The sequence below is a fragment of the Rhincodon typus genome, unplaced genomic scaffold (genome assembly GCF_021869965.1).
Source record: "Rhincodon typus isolate 14 unplaced genomic scaffold, sRhiTyp1.1 hic_rhity00010050, whole genome shotgun sequence".
Lineage (NCBI taxonomy): Eukaryota > Metazoa > Chordata > Chondrichthyes > Orectolobiformes > Rhincodontidae > Rhincodon > Rhincodon typus.
The window spans coordinates 1-6212 of record NW_025975688.1 but is presented as its reverse complement, the minus strand read 5'-3'; the positions used below and the strand labels follow the sequence as shown (position 1 = coordinate 6212).

Below are 6212 nucleotides of genomic sequence, written 5' to 3'. Positions count from 1 at the left end.
TGTGGCATATGATTTCCTGTGAAGCTTTAGAAATGGAACAGAGCTCTTTTATTAATTGGTAAGTAACGTTATGCCATCATAATCTGGAGGTGAACCGTCTCTCGGAGACGGAATTCCTGATTTTATCTTGTACCTTAAAGATGTGACCATATTTATCATGATTTTGCGTCCATCTCATACCTATTGATCCCTGCCGAAGAAATCCACCAACTGGACTCTCCTTTTGGTATTTTCAAGCCTCTGTTCTTCTCAGCAGTACTTCAATTCAATGAATTCCGACAAAAGTTGAATGCACCAGTCAAACAGTACAATGAGATAAATCTAATTCCTTTTTTAAAAATTATTGTTATAGATTCTGCCAGTTAGCAGCAAATTGAGTAATATGAAACGGGCTAAACAGCTTCTTTTTTTTCCCCAGAGTGCAACCAGTGCAGGGTCAGCCACGTGATAGAGGTGATCGAGCTGAAACATCACATTCGGTTTTCTCTCCGCAGATGTTCCCACACGCATTGAATATGTGCCGGATATTTTTGATAATTGAGATATTTCCAACCGGAAAATTCGTTTCTCAATCCACAGAAACGGACACTTTCCAATAAAGTCGAATTTGCTCAACATGGCCCTTATTCTCAGTGTACTATCCTCATGTCAGTAAAAGCTAATCCACGTGAAGGTCGAACTCATAACGGGTATTTCACAGGCCTCGACACTGTCATATAACTATCACGCAATGACCGATTGCGCCACTGGACACACGTTTTCCACATTACGTTAATCGTTTAGAATGTACATAATGAATTTTCCACTACAGGAATACTTACCAAATAACGGACGGAGATGTGGGAAGGTCAGAGTGGGATGAAACTTTAAAATTCGGTGACCCAGCGACTGTGGGAGGATCCTAATTTCATTTAGCCCCATTTGCCAGCATTTGGTCCTTATCCCTCCAAACACTTCCGATTCATGCACGCATCCAGGTGCATTTGAAATGTTGTCATTTCACCAGCCTCCACAACTTCCTCCGTCAGTTCATTCCATACACGCACCACCTTCTGCGTGAAAAATGCCCCTCAGCTCCCATTTCATTTTTCCCCTCTCACCTTAAATATATGCCCTGTAGTTTTGGACTCGCCCACCCGGTGAAAAAAGATCTCGAAAATTCATTCTGTTCATATCCCTCATGACTTTATAAATTTCTCTAGCTTCTCATCCTCCGACCCTGCAGGGACGTTTCGCCCAGCCTCTTCGGCTTCGCCCTAAAGTCCAAACCATGCAACCCTGGCAACCACATTGTGAATATTTTTTGAGTAATTTTACGTGAATTTCTTTATTTCCCAATAATACCAATAAGCTTGGACAACGTCAATCTATTTGAAATTGAAAAGTAAAACGTGATGGGCTGCAAATTTCAATGCTGTACGAAACTGAGCGGGCACGACGGCAGTGTATCGTGTGTCTGTAGTGTAGTCGTTATCACGGTCGCCTCACACGCGGAACGTCCCCTGTTGGAAACGAGGCACAAGCTGCAGGGTTTGCCCCGCCATTACCAATAACAGGCTTCTGCGCTGGTGTCGACAGAGCTTTCCTGTTTGCTCTTCTCGTCAGCCACCCTTCTTTTGAATGTATTCGGACATCTCTGTGGTTGTGTCGAAAAGGAATACAATTCCACTGAATTGCAGTGCTATTTTTCGTTAAGTTTCTCTCCTGCCCGGTCCTGAATACGCGCTGTTTGTACTGCACAGATGGTCATCATTTTTAAACGTAACCTTGGCGTGTTCTGATACTTTCTGCAGAGTAGTAGTTCTGCATTTGCTTTACGTGCAAAGGCATCCTGGTTCAATGCCAAGTAGAAGCCTGATTTTGCTGGTGTCACAGTGCACCACGGATTCCTGATTTACCCTCTCTTTCAAATGCATCTTAAGTTAGTGTCTGAGACGCCTGCTTCCGATACTGTCTGTCATGTCTCAAACTGTATGAGAAGTCCTCAGTCATGTTTTGCAGTAGAGAAACATGTTGGCATTTTTTAGCGCTGGACACATTAGCGTCTCATACAGTCAACGACAATGAATGGGTTTACAGGCTCTGAAAAACCTCTTGACTCACGCTTTCGTAAAGTCCCTAACATTAAGGCGTGCTCTGAAATCTAAGCCATGTTGGAATCGAAGCTGAGCTAAAGACTGCCAGGCTGCCAAATGACATTGTATCCATTTTGTTTTCATATCACAGAGGAGTAAGAAAATGCAAATAGCCAGGAATCAGAAAGTGAGGCACATGCGGCTCTGGTGAAGGAAATTCTATCTCATTTAGTCAGAAACAAGGGACGTGAAGGTCACTCAGAGCTTTTCACATCTAGAAGAAAGCGCAATCACGTGCTGTTAGCACCTCATTTAACAACTGTCATCGCCGTTTACGTTCTGTTAATACGTTTAGAAACTGCCTTTTGTGCATCTCCAAATAGGCACCGTGGAGATTAATAAAATACAGTGAGTCGCATTCCTTCGTTTCCCACACAGGTTTCCAACTCAGCGGCAGCCGTCTGATATTTGCTCACGTCCAGGTCGGGAAAGCTCCGCAGACAAAAATGCACAGTTAAGGAGAAAGACAAGGGAAATGGCAACTCATTCCTGCATCGAGGATCGAACAGCCGCGCAATCTGATCTGTCGTTCTCGGATTAAAGTCAAAATCAGCTTTTGAGATGGAGGACTTTCTTTGAATCATTTGTCCTACAAAACAGGCGTGATAACTGTAAGTATGCTGCAAGGTCCCATGTAGTACACGATGGCCTGCTCAGCTTTGTGCATTTTCCCTGTAGTCCGGTGCTTTTCATGTTACGTGTAAACGCGGCAGTTCTTCTGTTTTGAGCAATGAGAGAAACAATTTTCCAAAGCGAAATTCTAAATTCCAGAAATGTCGTGCAGTTCATGCTTTCTTTATCGAAGCATAACCGAAGACAGTTTCTCCAAGATGCATTACAATTGATGCCCGACCGAGTCTCACGATGGAGATTCAGCTTTGCATTGATGTTTGTTTTGATTGCTGGGTGAGAGGTAACTGGTGGGAAATTGATATTGTAGCCGGGCATTGCCATTTTCGCTTGGGTTGCGCGTTGAGACCTGTCTGTTTTGGGCTTCGCTCGATTCGTGAGGAGCGAACACGGTTATCTTCTTGCAGCCAAAAAACCATCCCGGATAGCGGTCATCGGGGTTGAAGGCGAAGGAACCCTTCGTCCCTGGGTGGGCTCGAACCACCAACCTTTCGGTTAACAGCCGAACGCGCTAACCGATTGCGCCACAGAGACCGGCGCGAGCGGGCCCTGCAAACAAACAATTAAACCGGGGATCAGCAACTGTCGCGTCGTCCGGATGGACAGCCCGAAAAGGGACACTTCGATGCACCTCGTCCATGCCGGCCAGATATCCTAAATTCATTTAGCCCCATTTGCCAGCAATTGGCTGTTCCTATGTTGCTATCTTTCGGTGTTGTTTCAGGCAGAGATTTTTCAACAATTGCGGGGAACATCTGACAGTGCTGCATAAATCTCTGCCGACCGCCATTCTGAGCTAATTCCAATTGCCCGCCCATGGTTACGTATTCCTCCATCTCCTGCCTGCTCATGAATCTGTCTAAATGCCTCTCAAATGTTGCTATCATGATGAAGACAACGATGAATCGACCCCACTGAATATCAAGTTCATCATTTTTACCCCATTCCTCCCATAGCTGCAATGGGCAGCCCCTGTTGCAACTTTGAATCAGACAGTGGAGGATTCTCACATGCGCTCTATCAGACTGCATGCTTCTTCCCACATGCTTCCAACTGGATACATGGAACACGTGGCCGTGTGAATATTGGAGATTCAGGGGTAGATTTCTCACTTACCGGACCAGAGTTTTAGCTGCGGTGCTGCACATGATCATCTGATATTCTAAATCCAATTCTGGTCTCTTCTTATTCAATAACTTTTACCGTTAAATTCAATTTACCTTTGTGCTCCATTCTTATGCATTCAGTTGTCATGAAAGTCTTAGAACGTGTCCTTTAATGAAGTAATGGTAAAGTTTGATGACAATGGGTGTAGTGTGGGTCCTGTCGTCTGTGTGAACTTGTCAAAGGAAGTTGGTGAAGTGTCACTGAATAGAATTCTGTGAAGAAACTGCACGATGCTGTGAAAAGCCTCATGACAGCGGGGATGTAACTATTTTCTGTGAGGCATTGTTTTCCAGACTCGAGGAGAGTGCGCAGTGCTGTTCCCAAGAATGAACCATAGTTGAGTACAAAGTGCACAGTGTCAAAGAAACTAAACAGCGCAGAAAGCCACATGAACTGCTTTTTACCAATAAAATTTGTCTTGCTGGACATTGGTCTGTGTTCTATTCCTGAGCCTTATGACACGATCAGGGCAACACGTGAGCAAGTGCAAAAAGGGAAATGAGTGCAGTGCCAGAGGTCATACCGGGAGCAGCACCAGATACACGGTGAAGTTAATTTCCCGCAACAGGAACTCTTCCCAAACAGCAGACTGAGGTGAGAGAACTCAGAGTTAGGTGAAGCTTTGGAATTCGGTGCCCCAGAGACTGTGGATGTCAGTTATTGAGTCTGTTCAAGAATGCGACTGACAGATTTCTACAGAGTAAAATCATCAAGGGCTCAGGGGACAGTGGAGGAAAATGTTGAAAATGTACAGTTCAATAATCAATGCAATTTAGCACTGTGTAATTAAGCAAGTTACTTGAACAATTTCGGAACCACCAGTGAAGACGACCATACAATCCCAGTCACAGGCAGTTTGCCAACCGTGAATGTATACCAGAAATATGGAGGCAGCGCAAAATATGCCGCTCTAGTGGCGCAATTGGTCAGTGCGTGGTACTTATATGTCAGTATAGAGGAGTGTGCAATGCTGAAGTTGTGAACTCAAGCTTCACCTGGAGCAGTTTTAATTTGTCGTGGCTCGAGAAGGTAATGAGGAAAGGCAGTTTTGAGTTTCTGTGATTTGGGAAATGACTCAACGATCGACAAACATCCTGAAAATATTCGAAATGTGAAAAAATATCTGCAGAGAGAGAATAAAAGTGCTTTTTTTCAACTTGACGTTTTTCACATGGCTGACTGCACTGAGTTAAATTGCGGGAAAAAGAAACTGTTTAACTCATTCCAAATTATTCAATTTGCTGCAAACTCGCACAGTTCATTGAAATAATCAAAAAAGAAATTAGATTTATGTCATTCAACCGTACAAATGTTACATTCAACTTTGGTCAGAATTTTTATCAGCTTAACAAAAAAAAAGCGGCTGAGAAGAAGGAAGGGTTAAATATGCAAAAAGACAGAGTTTTGTTTGTGAATTTCTCGGATGGAGTTCAGAAAGTATGAAATGTACCTAACATCAATGAATGTGCTCAAATCTTTAAGGCACCAGTTTAAAGCGGGAATTGCGTCTCCGAGCGACGGCTTCCTTCCGACTCGAGAGGGTCTAACTTTACTTTTTTATTTTAAAATGTGCAGCTCCATTTATTATGCTCCACGGAGAATGAACTGCCAATCTTATTCAGCTGCATGTATACAATAAATTTCTTTATACGGGAAGTCAAAGAAATTCGAAACTATTTCCCACCCACCCACAGACTTTGTCTCACTGTTAACGTGCCTCCTTAGGCACCTAGGGGTGCAGGTACATAATTCTTTGAAGTTTACAACACATATAGACAGGGTGGTTAAACAGGCTTTTGGCGCGCTTGCTTTCATGGCTCAGTCGTTTGAATGTACGAGTTGGACAGTTCTGTTGAGGTTGTACAGGTCGTTGATGAGGCCTCTTCTGGAATACAGTGTGCAGTTTCGGTCGCACAGGTGTAGGGGGCATATTATTAAGCTGGCGAGTGTTAGAAGGATGTTGCCTGGTATGGAAGGTTTGAGTTATAAAGAAAGGTTGGATAGACTTAGACTTTTTTCGCTGGCGCTTAGGAGAGGCGACCTGATAGAAGTTTATAAAATAATGAGACGTGTCGACAGTATTAATGGTATTAGTCTTTTCCCTAGGATGGGAGATTTCAAGACTAGGGGACATTTTTAAGTTGCGAGGAGATAATTTTAAAAATAAACATACGAGAGGCAGAAGTTCGCAATGACTGTGAATAAAACGATTGCAAGTTCCAGAAGAGGAACATGTGGCAGAGAAACGGGTGACAGTGAAGCAGGCATGCGAGGACAAAT

At 43.6% G+C, this 6212-nt stretch overlaps 1 non-coding gene across 1 annotated transcript; it reads right to left on the bottom strand.

Moving 5' to 3' along the window:
- Positions 1–3225: 3225 nt before the first annotated feature.
- Positions 3226–3299, bottom strand: trnan-guu. Its single transcript has one exon. It is a non-coding gene; the product is annotated as a tRNA-Asn (tRNA).
- Positions 3300–6212: the final 2913 nt, after the last annotated feature.